Raw genomic sequence first — 18,303 nt, forward strand, 5'->3', positions numbered from 1 at the left:
GCGCGCTGCGGAGATGGGGCGTTTCCCTGCGTTTCAAACGTCTCCTTAAAAAGCAGTCGTTCACGGGAGGGGAGGCTGGGGCGTTGATGCATATTTTATGTGTTTTCCCATTATTTTTCAATTTCTCCAATCCCCCCCCCCCCCCATTTTGTCTTTGTAAAAAGATGAGATGATACATAATAACCTACTGCTCTCTAAGGGGCAAAATTGCGAATATAGTTTACGCAAATACAATAGCTATGCCTCAGACTGAGCGTAACTGTGAATTTGAACTATTTCAAAATAAATATATATTTCATTATATAAATACATTTGAAAAATAATATTTTAAGTATTGTTTAGTTTATTTGACTTATAAGGAAGATTATATGTGTGTGTGTGTGTGTGTGTGTAAAGTTTTAAAACAATACCCACATGACAAATGACTCCTGTCTTGATAGCACGTGTGTGGTTTTTGAAATCGAGTTTATTAGAGCATAAAGAAAGCCCAGTGTAATTTATCCTCCTCTATCAAGAACAGTTCAATAATTTGTGCACCGGTTTTGAAAAAAGGTCATCTTTTCTTCTTGTTGAATTTATCATAATGATTTAAATAAAAGCACACGTGTGCCATATATGATGCCTGTCTATAAAACTACAGCAGCCAAAACTAAACATGCATGGCATTAATCAGTTGAATGAACATAGAGACAAACATAGTGATCATTGTAGTACTTGTGGTGCTCCTGTATTAAATCATGTATATGTTTGCAGTATAATATTATATAGTGTTTTTGTTTTTGCTGTATTTTAATATTTCCCTGCCCAGGGAAATTAACTTTGCAGCTAAGTGGTATGGGTTTTGAGTTGTGTATGCCCTCCCTAAGTAAACAAAAACGATAAAACAAGCATCCCTTGGAACATTACCTTTTTTGCTATCAGTGAATTAAGTTGTTTTGGTGAGCATAAACCATATTCAGTTTGATGCTTTTGAAAATATCCTCCAGTATTTTAAGTTGGTCCCATAAGATACGAAATACAAAAAAAATATGATTAGCGATTGGCAAAAAAAAAAAAATCTTTTTGCTTTGTTTTCTTACATACAAATGTCCACCTAGATCATAGATGGATTAAAAAAAAAAATCAAACATAAATTTAATCAGGCAAGTTTTTGTTACACGTGATTGCCCATGAAAGTTTTTTGAAATTTTTGATGGGACGAAACAGTTTTTAAATTATATTACACAAATGCGGAAAATTTTGCAGAAATTCAAAAGCTGAATATTAATAAAAATGCAGTTGACAGGAAGCAAATAACAACAACAACAACAACCACAAAACACAAGCCTTCAACGTATTAAAAGAATGCTGTTTGGCTTTATTTATTTGGAATCAAGCAGTCAGGCCTGCCAGCACACTTCACCTAAAGTTATGGACATAAGTGGATTTAATTAAGGATAGCGCAAGGCACTACTGAGCAGACAGCAAAGGCGAAGGTTTGTGAAAATGTGTGTATCGCATGCGTTTGCTGTTTTCAAATGCCTCTCAGGTAAGTGCTACAGTGTACACGGAACTAAAAAGTAAAAATTTATTTTTTACACTTGACGTAAAATAATGTAAGGTTTGAACCATTTTCAGGAGAACCAGAAATGTTATGACTACTACAACAAGACAGGGCATGAAACATGGGATAAAACCAGAATGCATTTAATGCTAATGTTATAAGACTCTTACCAAATATCTGATGATTTAATACAGCATGGATACAGCAAGCAGATCGAACCTGTGGTACTTTGACCTGAATTTCTTTGCAGTTCCGGATTTAGCAAGCGAACAGGTATGGTTCGTCTCTGAAGGCAGAAGAGAAGTCAAAGGGAAGATCTCATGTGCGCGTTTAGTGGACTTGCGTCCGTGCCGAGCTCTGCTGCAGATACAATCAGAAGAAAGAATTATTTTTTATTTATTTTTTTGCTAAATAAAGATTCAAAATCAGCCGCAAATCAACTCGTAGATTGAACGCTGTGAGGACGTGCGATGTGGAGCACCGGGGAGATGCACTGTGAGGATGACCTCATCTGCACGAGGGATTAGCAGACAGTGAAACTGTGGGGGGGGGTGGGGGGATAAAAGAGGAGTCGGAAGCTACCCCCCTGACACTGACAAACGGGCGGGACCCGTGGACGTTAGCGCCGATCTCCGGAACGACGCCTGCCCCGGCTAGCGCCCTCGCCGCGATTCGGGGAGATCTAGCCGTCCGCCGCTTCCCTGAGTAACGAGAGCTGAGGAGTAATTAGCCGAGCGAATCGGAATGGCAGCCTATTTCTCACACCGTAAAAAAAAAAAAAATCTACATTTTTTTGTGATTTTCAGAGCCTTTAAAGTAATGGTCATTGGCATGGAATTCATGAAGGTTTTATTTTTCCCCGCCTTTAAAACCCCCGAGTTGTAGCAGAGAGAAATTAGAAATGTCCTTTTTGGGTGTACAAAAAAAGTGGGCTAAGTTCCTTAGAGTTTGATTAGTATGGATGTCACATTTTGAGCATTTTGGGTTACCTAAAGCCTTTGAGTATTCAGTATATGTATAATCGAGCCATGGCAGATAAGGATTTCTGAAGGGAAGAATCCTAACAAGTATAAAAGTGTATTCAGGTGAGTGTATACATGGCCTACATCTTCATACGTCATTCAGTGTAACACTTTTCAGTGCATTATGCAAAGACAAAATTGATCAAACATAAATGTATTTGACTGGCTGAACTGTATACCAACTGTATACCATTGCACCAAGTTTTAATTAAATCACTGTAAAAATAATTTAATGCTGTGCCTTTCACAAGGCCTATCTTAATTTTTGATTATATTCTACTACAACATCCTGCATAGAACTGAAAATAGCTTGAAATTGAGAAGAAAATGTTTTTTTTTGTAGATTGATGTTCAGTACTTCTGAGTCAATAAACAGCATAACTGTATTTTAGAACATATTTGTTACACCAAGTGACATATGGTGGGAGCCTACAGCACTGCCATTAAATTTTTTAGTCAGATAAAACACACACAGAAACACACACGCCACGCACGTGCGCGCACACACACACACACACAGACACGCTTTCTACGATTCTATGAGCAATTTAAGAGTATCACCGTAATGCAAATTCTGGAGGTCACAAGAGTACTACGAGGCCCTGTTAAACCACACACACACGCACACGCACACACACATACCACGCACACACGCACACACACACACACACATACCACGCACACACGCACACACACACACACACATACCACACACACACGCACACACACACACACACATACCACGCACACACGCACACACACACACACACACACACACACACATACCACGCACACACGCACACACACACACACATACCACGCACACACGCACACACACACACACACACACATACTACGCACACATACTACGCACACACGCACACACACATTTTATGATTCTAGGAGCAATTTAAGAAAACTACGGTAATGCTAATTATGGTGGTCACAAGAGTATTATGAGGTCCTGTTAAACTACACACACACACACACACACACACACACACTATGATTCTAGGAAAAATTTAAGAGTACTATCGTAATGCAAATTCTGGAGGTCACAGGAGTACTACAAGATCCTGTTAAACACACTGTTACACAGTGTTTCCGTTCACAGTATGATCTTTAGGGTAGAATGCCTAGGCCTCATTACTGAGGGGTTCCCCTTTTGAATGGCGTGAGGGATCTTTCTTCAATCAAGGAACTTAGTCACAGGCAGGACATGAGACACACAGAGGTCCACATGTACTGAATAGTCGCCCCTAATAACACTTCAAGATTAACTAGCGTGTACACACACACATGCACACACGTGCGCCTTTTCAGAACCGAACAGAACATTTTCCAAAAAAAAAAAAGAAACCAGTATAGACATTATTTCAACAAGGCAAACAGAAGTTATCCTGGATTTCTCTTTAGACCCAATCAATGATATAACAGCTCAATCCATCCTTATCTATACCTCCCACAAGCAACGCTAATGATTTTTTTTTTTCCAGTGATGAGATCGAAGACATTTGAAATTAAATTCTAAATGTGGTACACTTAGGTGCCTGCAGATATATGGGGGGAAAAAAAAACTATTTAATTTGAGTACTCCTTTAGTCCCATTTCGTTACACATGCTAGCGTAGGTAGTCATTAATAATTTATGGAGTGAAACCCCCTTCCTCAGTAGGAGGGTGGCTGCTTGAACCCAGAGCGGCACCCGTGCTAACGTGCTAACCTTGCAGAGCACACGTGCTAACGTTTCTACTCCGCTACAGCGGCACGTGGGAGGGAACGTTGACAATTAATTTTTTCGTTGTTGATGCAGAGCACTCACTCTGCCATGGCAGAGGTGGTGATTAAGGGAGGGGCGGGGGGGGGCATGGGGGGGGGGGTGACGACGTATGCCCCCCCCACCAGTGGCTGCAGGTGATTGAAAATCTCCCTCCCTGGTCGGCAATAGCGATCTGAACCCCCAAGGACCCCACCCCCCCACCCCACCCTCCGGTTCACAATTACAGATCAACCACCCAACGGCTCCACAATGGCTTCCCTGTCAAACTCCACCTACGTGCCAGAGCGCCATGGAAGATACGAACTTCCATTGGCCAGCACACCTCATTATGCACAGGCCCCACGACACTACCGCGATTCCTAACATGGGGGAATAGCTTATAGCTACATTTACAAGTTAGCTTGTGCCATTAAGCAAAAGTAACCGTGAGTGTGAGACTGGGTCACTTGTTGCACTTTAAAACATTCCCAAAAAAAAAAACGCAACCCGCCATTTTTTTTTTTTTCAAGCAATTTTGTGGGGAAAAAAAAAAACAAGCCTCAAAAGTTGCATATCAAAAGCCTGGCCGCCTGGAAACACTGCTCACCAACCCTGTGCAGTCTGTGTTGTGGAATGCTCCAATCAATCTATTTGATAAGGTATTTAGTGATAGGACAGCGCCATGTATCTCTGCACTGGCTGGCAATTATCCTCATTGTTCAGCCCATCCTTCACTTATTAAGACAAGTGTAGCCGGGGCCTGGATGATCCTGGATAATCACTAAACTGTGCACGGGAGGGGGGTGGGGTGGGGGGGGGAGGTGGACAAAAAATGAGCAATTGCATTTAATGGTGACTCAAAGTTAAGAATGAATGTTGTGTCCACGCTTGACTTATTTATTACATATATTCATGTATGCTGCAAATTATGCAAAGCTATAAAAGTGAAATTTCCCCAGACACATAATCTCTGTTATGATTACTGCATTTAATTGCTGCGATTGCAGTTATATTAACCAGATATTCTTCAAATTGATCGACCCCTTTCCTTTTTGAAAGACGTCGTTGCAACTCCCGCAGTTATGTACCTATAGGTTTAACTAAAGCCAGCCAAAGAAGTTGTGGTTAAATTGAACACTGCCTTTCTTATTTAGATATAATTAGCTGTCGTGCAGCTGAGCATCTGCCAGCTCATTGCCGTTGGCATGCTTGAACTCTTTGGATGTTAAGAGGCAACTGGTGACCGTGGAAGAGCCAAAATGGTCTCCGTGTAACACTGCACTGTCTCAATTTGAAAGCGCACAAAATGTGAATTTGTACCACTGCCCATTGAAAGCTGTAATTTTTTTTTTTTTTTGAATACTTCAAAAACACTATTCAGTTTTTCTTCTTTAAACTGGGACTTGCAGGCAATCATACATTTTAATCGGAAACACTTGCCTCCAGGGGGGGTCAGAGCTGAGTAATACTTCAAATGAGGAGAACCAAACACTTCTCACTTACCAGTTCTCAAATTTTCTCGGTATGATGCTGATCACAGTTCTTTTTTTCTAAAAATAAACTAGGACAACCAGCATGCCGCATTTTCATTCTCTTATTCGCCGTTCTGTTTTTTCCTCCTCCTTTACAATTCTCCCCTCTCTCTTCGCGAATGGCTATTTTATTTGTTCTGTGGTTATTCGATTCGGGTTTTTGTAGCGTAGCAAATATTGTTTAACTCGCGTCACTGCGAACCTGAACTTTTTAGACGCACAGTTCAAAATCAAAAGCTTCCAAAATTAGTCCCGCCAAACAACAGACACTCTTGTTTTCGTTGCAATCACAAATCAAAACTTTCTCAAACCACTTCGCGCAAAACTCCACGTTTAGCACAATTTTCATAATGAAGTGTTCCGTGCTCACGCGGACGACCTCTGTGTCCGACTGATCAGCGGTTCAATTCATTCGCCTCACCTGAGCACACAATTTTCATAATTTAGCAATCAGCTGTAAGAACCTTATAATTAACATTTTAAATTTTTTGGAAGAAAATTATTTCTTAAAATTTCTGCACTTGTTACTTGATTCAGGCTACACTGCTTTTTTAAATAGTTTTTCTTCTTCTGTTGGATAGTGAAATACTGTCTATCTGAGTCATACTTTTTCTTTTGTGAGGTTGACATAGCATGGCCTGTCACTGTAAAGTCCTCTGACAATTCGGGAGAAAGACGGCGTTTATTGCCATCCCAGTTCTCAGCGGGACTCTGCAGCCATTGTGTCTGAGGAGTTGAGTTGAGTTTTTCTGCAGTTGGCACAAGAAGGCTAGACACCGGACATAAAACACGGCCCTAACAATGCGATGCGTGCAGCCCAAGGGACTGATTTTTTTTTTTTTTTACTGTGCATCGGGAACACCGTTATACCCAAAAACCCAGTGTGTTTGCAGGGTTCCCCCAACGTCCTGGCCCGAACATGAACCTGGTCACCCGATCTTCTCCCCAAGTTTAATCAACATTCTAGAATCTTCCAGAAATCTGCGGGGAGGAGGAGACAGATTTGATCGTGGAGTTCAGAACGAGTGGGCTTATTAACAAGCACACTGTCATTTCCGATATAAAAACAATGGCAACCGGACTGCGATTTTTCTTCCTTCTATCGTTGATCTCGTGGACGACACCTTCAAAACCCGTTTCGGCATTTCAACAGGCTCTCACGCAGGAGGCGGAAGCCTTCAAAATCAGCGATGCAATCTGTAATCTTAACCAATCTTATGTTCTCATGTCTTTTTTTTAAATCAGTTTTTAAACTCCAATTTTTTTTTCCTCCTCCACAGCATGAACACAACACAAGAAAAAATGCTGGACGTAGAAATGAAAGGAGCCCTCTGTTTTTTTTGTTTCTGCTCACTCACTTCCTTAAAGGTCACATCCTGGAAGGGCTTTGGAGAGTACATACTGTACGCTGAAGTACCATGCTGGCTCATTTCTCCCCGGATGAGGTCACCTACCTCAGGGGTGCGCAGCAAGGGCCGATCCGTTTCGGGATTTCGCGCCAACCGCTGCTCCCAATTATATAATCAGCGCAATCATATCCCGATCTGACATTTTGTATACGCACCAGCTGCAGCCGCAGACCGCGAGTGTGTTCTTCTAAGGATCTCGCTGTGTACTGAAGTACAGGAGTGAACCAGCGTAGTTTATAGAGCTGTCAGAAAAAATTAAACTTAAGGTAATTGGTTGGAACAAAAACCAGCACGTGGACCGACCTGAAGTCCTGGGGGGGGGGGGGGGGGGGGGGGGGGGGGGGCTAGTCTGCCTGCTGGGTTTTGTTCCAACCATATTTTCGCTCCTGTACTTGAGCACAGTAAAGTCTTTAGGACACACTCGCAGTCTGTGACTCTAGCTGGTGCGTACACAAATGACAGATCGAGATATGATTGCGCTAATTATATAATTGAGAGCAGCGGTTGGCACAAAATCCAGAAACGGATCGGCTTTTGTTGTGCACCCTTTCCCTGTACTTACCCTACCCGGGGCGGACAAGGAGGGCCGTGTCTGGATTTTATGCCCACTTGTACTCTTAATTATTTAATCAGCCCGATCATTCAGTAATTGATATTTTCATGAAAAAAAACATCTGAATGCTGTTCCTGTGTCCCAACATGACCCAACATTTTATTTTGGTCTAGTCCACAGTTAAACCAGCAGTAGTGTACTGAGGTAATTAGCTAATTTGGCAACCGCAGTTGGTGGCAGTGAAAGCCCGCATACAAAAATGGCCTGGCAGGCAGTGAGATCGCCCACACCTGTCCTTTTATAACGCATGAAATTTGGCAAGACAGGCCTTAAGGCCGAATCTTTGCTAGCCTACTGTCTCAGTCGTTTGTCAGAATAACGGCCGGGAGACTCGGTGTCGGGACGGGACGTGGCTGACTCTGCCCTGTTGGACTGGCGTGGGCCGTCCAGGTCCTCCGTAAAAAAAAAAAAAAAACCCACTACCTAGCTAATCGCCAGCTTTTCGGGGTGTAAACTGTCATCGTCGATGAGACACGTCGTGCCTGTTCTCCGGCTGGTCCTTGTCATCCTGCGGGGGCACGGCGCGCGGCTCGCAGCGTGGCTAACGGTTAATGAGCCACAGGTGAGGGGTAATTAATGAGCCGCAGGTGAGGGGTAATGGAGGTGGGCGCAGGGTCTGGCTTGAAGGGCCGCATTTGCAGGTGCAGATGTCGAAAGTGACGATGCGAGACCGCAGAACGGCTGCCGATTTGAAATGCGACGCGGCTCCCGCTGTCGTTAAGATTACAGAGCAGAGACCGTGATGGATCTAGGCTCCTTTTAGCCACCCCTCTTCTCCCTTCTCTAGCGTGGTCTTAACACTTTAGTTCTAGATCTGTGGTCATGTCAGTTAGAATATGGCCCCGTTTACACTCACGTCTGATACAGTTGACAAATCGGATTTCTTTATACCAAAATATATGAGATTGTCTGTTAACTACATCGCTTGACTGATTCTGGGCATTTGTATCAATGGTAACCAACCCTGTTCCTGGAGATCTATCTAATAATGCACACCTCATTCAAAGGCAAGGGGTCTTGTTCAGCTGTTAATTATTGGAGTCAAGTCTGCCAAATCAGGATTGAAATGAAGACATACAGGATGGTAGATCTCCAGGAACAGGGTTGGTTACCTCGGGTTTAGTTGGGTATTTCTCCTGGTTGTTGAGCTCAAGTGTTACATCTCACCAAGGGGTGGGCAGTTCCAGTCCTGCAGTGCCAGTGTGTGTGCAGGTTTTTGTTTCTGCCAGTTACCCTAGCTAAATTAGCTATCTGACTGGATGCACCAACACTGGTTCACTCATAAATTAGATCACAGTAAAACTTTTCATATTGGGACACAAGAACAGTCTTCACCTGTCACTCATGTACTTATGACAAAATGTTGCTAAGATGTCAGATGGCATATATGTTAGGGCTAGTTAAGTAATTAAGCAAGTAAGGAGCAGGCACAGGTGCCGCCATTGCCCACCTGATCTGTCCTGACGACCAGGGGCATGCCCCCCCCCCCCTCCCCCCCTCCCCCCCCAGCTGCTATCCGTACCCACCCCCATTACGTTCTTGTGTTCACAGTCTGTGACAGTATATGCCACTATAATTTCTGTGACAGAAGATGGCGCGTGTTGGAGTATTTACATTCACATCCCGTACCAGCGGAACCTGACCCAGACAACCTTCAGTTGCGATTCACGTCAAATTTTGGAGAAATTGATCCATACACCGTCTCTTGCGTTTAGACCGCAATCGCCAAATGCGACATGTAGTGGACTTGACAAGAAATCAGATTTATTTTGCATGAAAAGACAAGCGTTAACGGGGCCTACGTATTGCTTGCAGTGCAGCGGGTTCTAAAACCTCTTGTTATGCAGTTATGGATAATGTATGTATGAAATGTATTGCTGCTATAATTACATCACTTCAATGCACTTACGTCCAGTTAGGTGCCCTGGCCCAGCTCACTAGTGTTAAATGTATATAGAATAAAATAAAATAAACAGAAAAAATGGAAAACCATGGCAACAGTGAGAGACATTGCAATGCATCACTGCGGCAGACAGATACTAATTTCCTGTGAGACCTTTTCAGCGTCGGATAACCATTTATTTATCAGCCCGTAAAGTTATTTCGTCACAGGTCACTAGCCCCCCGGGGCCTTCCGTTGCCGCCGATTCATAGGGGCCCCCCGCCTGATTTTTTGGGGCCAAAGTGAATTGGAAGACCGTCTGGCTCTGTACGTCTATCTCCATTACCATCTGCTCTCTGCAAATTCAGTTAAATTTACAATTACAATAGCATTACAGCTCAGACCATGTGACACCCCCCCCCCCACACTGTACAACCGGGTGAAAGGTACTCAGGATTGCATTGGGCTCGGAAACGAAACCCAGCCGCGACTGAGTAACCGCTCTTCGCTCCGTCTCACAATGTCACATCAAAGGGCACCGTGCTAAAATAATGAATCTTTGATTGACGGCATCTCCTTCGGACGAAACCGAAGGCGCACTTCTTTAAGAGGAGCAGTCGTTTTTGGCGGGAAAGAAAAAAACAGCCTTCTCGTAATTACAGCACGAGTACAGAACTGTGTTAACGCCTGATCTCTGTCTACTGTCAGTGAACGGACTCTTAATTCCACTGCCATTGAGGGCTCCTGACCTCGTTTGTAAGCCACTGGCAATGCAATTAGAAAATTACATATATACTGTATATTCCCATATATACACCTCATGGGTGTGGTGCAATAGAACAAGAAAAAGGAAGAACAAATATAAAAACCCTGCAATGATTTAAGCAGCCTTTGCACGTAATTCTGAGAAGGAGCCGTCAAACAATGAGACCGACAGGGGGGATGAGGGGGGGGGGGGGTGTACGGGGGCGGAGTCAGGGCCCTGGATGGCTTTTAATTTCCCAGAGTGGTTTTAAAGCAGCGACCCCACGCTGGAGGATTGGGATTAAATTGGGCCCGCGGTGACAGAAAGACGCATGCGGGCTTCTCTGAGCCCCATCCATCCTGCGCCCGCCCCTGACAGCTGGGGACGGCCTGCAGTCTCAGCGTGGCTAAGCGAACCAGACGCGCGGAGCAAAAGGACCATTTTTCAAAAGCTCCTCCGTAAAAAATAAATAAATAAATAAATAAAAAATCACATCCACAGGACGCCTCTTCCCCTGATTTGTATAATGGCATTATTGTAACGCAGCTCTCAGTGTGGTCAGTCTCTGCACAGACTTTTTTTTTTTGACATGAGGATTCCAGTCCTCTTCATATTTTTGGGATTGGCGGTTCTAATGAAAGGGTACAAGTCTCGTGGTTTTTTGGTGGAGGTTTAACGTTTGTTGAGGCAGTTAGCGGGGACTGAGCTTGGCGATTTTGGCAGTCTGATCCACACTGGAGGCACACCCCCAAACTCCATCCATCCATTATCTATACTTGCTTATCCTCGGCAGGGACACAAGGGGTGCTGGAGCCTGTCCCAGGGTGAACTGGGCGAGAGGCAGGAATACATCCTGGACACGCCGAAAATCTATCGCAGGGCTCACACACGATTCGCTCACACACTCATACCTATGGGCAATCCGGTTAGCCTACCTGCATGTCTTTGGACTGTGGAAGGAGTACCTGGAGGAAACCCATGTGGACACGGGGAGAACATCCAAACTCCACACAGAAAGGCCCAGGCCTAGATTCGAACCCAGAACCGTCTTGGCTGTGAGGCGACAGTGCTCACATCCAAAAATGAACTGGAGAAACTGTAACTGCGCTCATCGTTCCTCTTCAAAAATTGAGCACAGACTGGTCCGTGGATGAATAATTGAGGGTCATAAATAAGTTATGCTGTTTGAGATCACGATTTAGCTCAGATTCTGAGGAGTGAACATGATGGAGTTAGCGTCTAGTTTCCTTGGCGTCGCGCGGTCATCGGGGAACGTGCTTCTCCCGAGAGCACAGGCAAACCGGGGACAGGTTTGTTCTGAGGTGACGCAAACCCACTTGATTAGGTCTCTCACATTAGGGGGCGACATAGCTCAAGAGGTAGGACCGATTGTCTGGCAGTCGGAGGGTTGCCGGTTCAAACCCCGCCCTGGGCGTGTCAAAGTGTCCTTGAGCAAGACACCTAACCCCTAACCCCTAACTGCTCTGGCGAATGAGAGGCATCAATTGTAAAGCGCTTTGGATAAAAGCGCTATATAAATGCAGTCCATTTAATGGACTTAGTGCGGCCGAGTCACAGGCACTGTAATGGGGGCTAAGTTAGGAACAACTCCGAGAGCCCTGACTGATAGGAGCCCTGTCAGTCAGGGCCCATGTCAATCTTAGAACATTGAATTATCTGGGTTGGGGGTTGGGGGTTGGGGGTTGTGGGGGGGGGGCGCCAATGTGAGGGCAATCTTTTCATGGGGCCCAAAATCCCTGGTGGCACCCCCTGGACACGGGTGGGGCAGTGAGAAGCGCTGTCGCCTCCCAGCAAGAAGGCACCGAGTTCAAATCACGACCGCGGGCCTTTCTAAGTGAAGTTTGAAGATGATCTCTCTGTGTCTGTCTGGGTTTTCCTCTGGGTACTCCAGCTCCCTCCCACAGTCCAACGACATGCAGGTTAGATTAATTGAAGAGGCTAAATACTCCTCGGGGTATGAATGTGGTTGTGAATGGATGGTGTGTGGGCCCTGCGATGGATTGATGACCTGTCCAGGGTGTATTCCTGCACCTTTGGGATGAATGGAAACACTTGACTGCGAGCTAGGCCTTATCATCAGTCTCACTAACGCTCTTGTGGCTGCATGGAAGCGAATCCCCGCAGCCATGTTCCAGAATCTAGCGGAAAGCCTTCCCAGAAGAGTGGAGGCCGTTATAGCAGCAACGGGGGGTCCAACTCCATATTAATGCCCATGGTTTTGGAATAAGATGTTCAACAAGGACATATGGGTGTGATGTTCAGGTATCCACATACTTTCGGCCATGTAGTGTACATCTCAGTCCAACAAAAGAAAAAAAGAAAAAAAATCCACCACTCAACTCATTATATTTCAAGGCCTGGCGTGTGTGACCTTTTCCTGTCTATAATTATACTCTGGAAGGCATACTGTGATCATTCTGATATCTTTGAGAACAAATGAAGCTGTTTCCTCCACCTGGGTTGCTTAGTACGTTCTCTCTAAGAGAGACTCTCTTCTTTCTTTGGCAACAAGTCAAGAAGTTTCTCAGTTCTCAGCCTGTGCTGCAGGTGAAGCCTTCTTCATCTGACAGGACTAAATTTGTGCAAATGAGGAAGCGCCAAGAATAGCTCGAGTACTCCCGGTTCTGGACGCAAAACCAGAAGCCTTTTTAAAAAAGCCAAAAAGCCCCGACGTGGTCCAATCACAGCTCTAGTTTAAGCAGCTGTGGGCGTGCTGTAATAAGGTTCCAGAGAAGTAAAGGCGTGACATTCTCTCAAGTTCCTTGCACTTTTTTGTAAGTTAAATTAAAAGCTTGCTGTGCTCTGACTAAGCGAACGTTGCATTTACCGCAGCGAACTTTCGACCGCTGTCAGAAAAGTAGGGGAGTTTCTCTTGTTCTGTTTCCTTTTTTGAAGACTCACCTCTGTAGACTAGATACCCAGGGCTGTTCTGAGTTTCTCTCTCTCTGTTTCGCTCTCTTTCTCTCTCTCTCTCTGTCTCTCTCTCTCTCTCTCTCTCTCTCTCTCTTCAGATTTAATGCAGTTATGGTAAGAAAAGGAAAGAACATATCAGTTCATTAACTATTCACACGGGTATGGGTTCACATGAGTGAAGTGTGATCTTGTTATCTTGTTAGTTGTTTAGTATTTGCGTGTAGACGTGCGCGTATGTTGACTGTACGTTTGTACGTTGTGGTTACATTGGGTGACTGTGAGTGTGTGCGTGTGTGTAGGTGTGATCGTGTTGAGGGAGTGTGTAAGTCTGTGTGTGAGACAGTGTGTGTGCGAATGAGTGTGTGTGTGTGTATGTATGTTTGTGTGTGAGTGAGGGAGGCACAGAGTGTGTGTGTGTGTGAGTGTGGGACAGTGTGTGTGTGTGTGTGTGTGTGTGTGTCTGAGTGAATGCGTTAGCGCTTGTGTGTGTGTGTATGTGAGTGAGTGAGTGTGTGTGTGTGTGTGTGTGTGAGTGAGTGAGGGACTGAGTGTGATGTGTGTGTGTGTGTGTGTGTGCGCGATGTGTGTGTGTGATGTGTGTGTGTGTGTGTGTGAGTGAGTGTGTGTATGTGTGAGTGAGTGAGGGACAGTGTGTCTGATGTGTGTGTGAGTGTGTGCGATGTGTGTGTGTGTGAGTGAGTGTGTGTATGTGTGTGTGTGAGTGAGTGTGTGTATGTGTGTGAGTGAGTGAGGGACAGTGTGTCTGATGTGTGTGTGAGTGAGTGTGTGTATGTGAGTGTGTGTGAGTGTGTGTGTGTGTGTGTGTATGTGTGTGTGAGTGTGTGTGTGAGCACGTTAGCGCTTGTGTGTGAGTGTGTGTGATGTGTGTGTGTGTGTGAGTGTGTGTGTGTGAGTGTGTGTGTGTGTGTGAGTGTGTGTGTGAGCACGTTAGCGCTTGTGTGTGTGTGAGTGTGTGAGTGTGTGTGTGTGTGTGTGTGAGTGTGAGTGTGTGTGTGTGTGTGTGAGTGTGTGTGTGTGTATGTGTATGTGTGTGTGATGTGTGTGTGTGTGTGAGTGTGTGTGTGAGCACGTTAGCGCTTGTGTGTGTGTGAGTGTGTGTGTGAGTGTATGTGAGTGTGTGTGTGTGTGAGTGTGTGTGTGAGCACGTTAGCGCTTGTGTGTGTGTGAGTGTGTGTGTGTGAGTGTGTGAGTGTGTGTGAGTGTGTGTGTGTGTGTGAGTGTGTGTGATGTGTGAGTGTGTGTGTGTGTGTGTGTGAGTGTGTGTGATGTGTGTGTGAGTGTGTGTGTATGTGTGTGTGAGTGTGTGTGTGTGTATGTGATGTGAGTGTGTGTGTGTATGTGAGTGTGTGTGATGTGAGTGTGTGTGTGTGAGTGTGTGTGTGAGCACGTTAGCGCTTGTGTGTGCAGTTATTTTGCCGGCGCAGATTTCTTTTCCCCGCAGAATTGAGAGTGCTCTGCTAATGAGCGCCCCCCCGGCTAGCATTACTTATTTATAGGGCCCCCACACCCTGGAGGATCCGGCCTTGCGCTGCCTGTTTTCCCTCTTTCTCTCTAATCCTTCCCTTTTGTCTGGAGGAGCAGCTCTTCCGCTCTCCTTCTCTCACTTTCCCTCCCTCTTTCTCTCTCTCTCTCTCTCTCTCCCTCCCTCCCTCTCTATCCCTCTCTCTCCCTCACTCCCATCTGAGGCTGCACCTCATGTCTGACATAAATATTCATGGCCCTCTTATTTTTCCTCATAAATACCATTGCAGTGGAAATGAAAAAGGGTGCGGCGGTTGGGGGCGGTTGGGGGGTTTGGGGTTGGGGGCCAGGGGGGTGGCGGATGTTGATTTGTGGGCACGGCGAAGCATGGCGGGGTGGCGTCGATGGCGACTCTCGCCCTCCTCCCACAGGCGGGGGCCCAGCCCGAGGGGCCTCGTCCGCGGCATCGCGGCATCGCGGCATCGCAAACACGGAGCGGCTTTCGGCCCTGACCCGGGCGAGCCTAAAAATACGCCTTTCATTTCCCTCCTTTCTCTTCCAGGGCTCACCTCTCTCTCTCTCTCTCTCTCTCTCTCTCTCACTCGGCAAACTGCTGACATTTCCCCACCCACAACCCACGTGGTGCCGAGGCCTAGATGTTCAAACACGTGTGTATCGCAGACAGGAAGTGGAATTTTTACTCGCGAGTGACCGCTTCCTCCGGTTGATGGCGGGCGCCATGCGACGCACGTACGGATGCATTGTCATTCTCGTTTAAACTACACCCTCCCATACCCCCCCCCTCTTGCCCCCCCCACTATAAGACTTGGTATACAGTACATTCACCACCAGTTTAAGTGGTGAATGTACTGTATACCCCTTCGCACCATTAGGTCAACCCTCTGGAAGTTGAAAGCTTGCTCACTTATTCTGCACTTGGACGTACTCGTGTCCCATTCGTTGACGGGGAAGCCTAAAAAGTTAAGGCATCACCTCTGAACTCTGAACTTTGAACTTCCGCCCACTCATATTTTGTTCTGCAGATGCACGCGTCTTATTCTGCAGAATGTTTTATTTGTTTTCCCTCCCGTGAGGAAAACGGCGGCGTCGCGTTCCCAGGCGTTTTTATAGCGCAAGAAAACAGAAGACCTGAATCAGAAAAGATGAGCGTGTCGACTGCGGTGCTCAAATCTGCCTCCATCGCCTCTTTGCAACAAACTACGACGGCGATATTTGCGTCTTGGGGATTTCTCCACCGTTTGCGACCTTGTAACCCCTCTGACCTGTGATTGTGGTGGGGAGAGGAAGGGGGGGAATGGAGGCGGGGGTGGGGCAATAAAAATTTGGGAAGAGTAAAAGCTATCATTTGGGATAAACAACTGCGAAATTGTGAAGCACTTAATGAACCATTTAATGAGCTAAGCCATCGCACGCTGCTATCAATGATTGCCTAATTTGAACTAATGTGAACACGTTCGGGTGCACACAGGACAGCGCGGTGATTCCTTTTCAAAAAAATTATTTTTCGCCACTGAAGATTGACTCGTACCGCCTAAGTTGCTCGTAACTGTTATTGACATTCGGGTGCCCTTCTCATTCCCTGTGACACCTCTGTCTTCTAAAAATCACTCATAAAATATTTAATAAACCGCTGATCCGTGCAAGCCGTTTTAAACCGATCGTGATAATCTTATGTGAGACCCACAGCAAGGCTTCATATAAGCATTGAAAATGTTTTTCTTTTTTGTTTGTTTGTTTGTTTAATCAACCTTCAGTAAAAAAATAGCATATCACTTGCGTTACAATGTTGATGGTAATTTCCTCAAGATGCACATTATCATATTATCGAATCCAAGATGGCAGCATATCAGCCTTTGTCTGAGTTTGCAGTCCAGTGTTTGTAAGTGTTTTGTAAATTTGTAAGTTAATTGTACTCATTTATCACACCAATTATTTTTAAATTATAGGCAGAAGAGTAGGTTTTATTTTATTTTTAATATGTTGAAAAGTTTGTCTTGATGCATTATTTTTGGCTTGCTGCCCAAACTTGAAAACAGGACCACCAAACAAGGCCTAGCAAAAGGTCTGCAAAAGAAAAGCTTGTGGATTATATGATTCAAAATGCCAGCGTAAGTGGCATAAGAGTGGCTTCAGCGCCTCTCCCTGGAGTTGTTCTGATCAGCTAGACCACCATCTCCCAGCCCCTGTTCCATGGTCAACATTCTCCATGGCTGCCTACTGATGTTGTCTATGAAGGAAGCTGGCCTGCACATCAGTAGAAGTTTTTTTTCTGGTCAGCTGAATCTTCTTTCTACCTGCACTTCGCGGCTCTTTGTAAGCAACAAGCAATCCTGTCCTCGTGCACCTGGCAACCCACACAGTGTCGCTCTCTGATCAAAGACTATGGCTATCTGGCAACCCGTATAGTGCACGCCACGGCCTGGAAATGCGCTTTGAGCGCATCTGGCAATCCTGGTGTTTGAGCTCACAACACAAATCAGTGGGTCTAAGTACAGTCAAGATGAAAGCTCTCCTGGTAATAATATACTATCTACTCACCGTCCGTAGCGAGCAGAATGTGGCGAGTAGTTCCAATCACGAGCGTTTTTCGCGGATGATCTTCCCTTTGACTGCTACGGACTCACTATTCATTTTGATCATGCCCTGTCTGTCGTCAAGCCAACAAAAAAATTCGGAAATCCTACATCATCTTCATAGTTTGTTGCTTTTGAATGACTACTTTGTTGTATCGAAAGACTCCGTTTTGGATTTTGCGGACAAATTAAATGCCGAAAAAGTGATGTTTAAGCACACTAAACTGAGAAGCTTAATTGTTCTACTGTTGCTTTTATCCGGAAATGTTCAACCAAAGACCGGCCCAGACTTCTAAAAAAAAAAAGTCTAAAATGTTTGGAAACTCCGTCAGATTTTAAAAGTACATCGTGTCTGGGTATAGTACATTTTAATGTTCGTAGTTTAGTTCCGAAAATAGACCTGATGAGGATTTGGGTTGAATCAACGGATGCTGGTATAATTGTGATAGCTGAAACGTGGTTGAGCAAGTCGGTTCCTGATAAAGATATTCATATATATGGCTACAACGTGTTCCGCACTGACAGACCCAAAAGGGGAGGTGGTATAGCTATATATGGTGTAAAGCAATTTCCGCACGAGTGTACTGCTGTCAGAGTCCGCGCGCAAACAATTTGAAATGCTTGCTCTAAGAGTAGAGGTGTCGAAAGACGTCTTCATTACTGTGGTTGGTTGTTACAGACCTCCATCTGCTCCAAGTAATATGCTGTCTTCTTTCACGAAATGCATGGCGAAACTGAACTACAGTGAGGTTGTCATTGTCGGAGATCTAAATTGGGATTGGTTAAAAC

General features: G+C 45.2%; 1 protein-coding gene across 1 annotated transcript in view; it reads right to left on the reverse strand.

Moving 5' to 3' along the window:
• slc6a8 (solute carrier family 6 member 8) overlaps window positions 1-17,979 on the reverse strand; it is a 94,511-nt gene extending 76,532 nt beyond the window's left edge. The window contains exon 1 of the mRNA XM_035383536.1: window positions 17,480-17,979. The gene's annotated coding sequence lies outside the window, so the exon portion shown is untranslated. The remainder of the gene's footprint in view (window positions 1-17,479) is intronic.
• Window positions 17,980-18,303: the final 324 nt, after the last annotated feature.

This window comes from Anguilla anguilla, chromosome 11, assembly GCF_013347855.1.
Source record: "Anguilla anguilla isolate fAngAng1 chromosome 11, fAngAng1.pri, whole genome shotgun sequence".
NCBI lineage: Eukaryota > Metazoa > Chordata > Actinopteri > Anguilliformes > Anguillidae > Anguilla > Anguilla anguilla.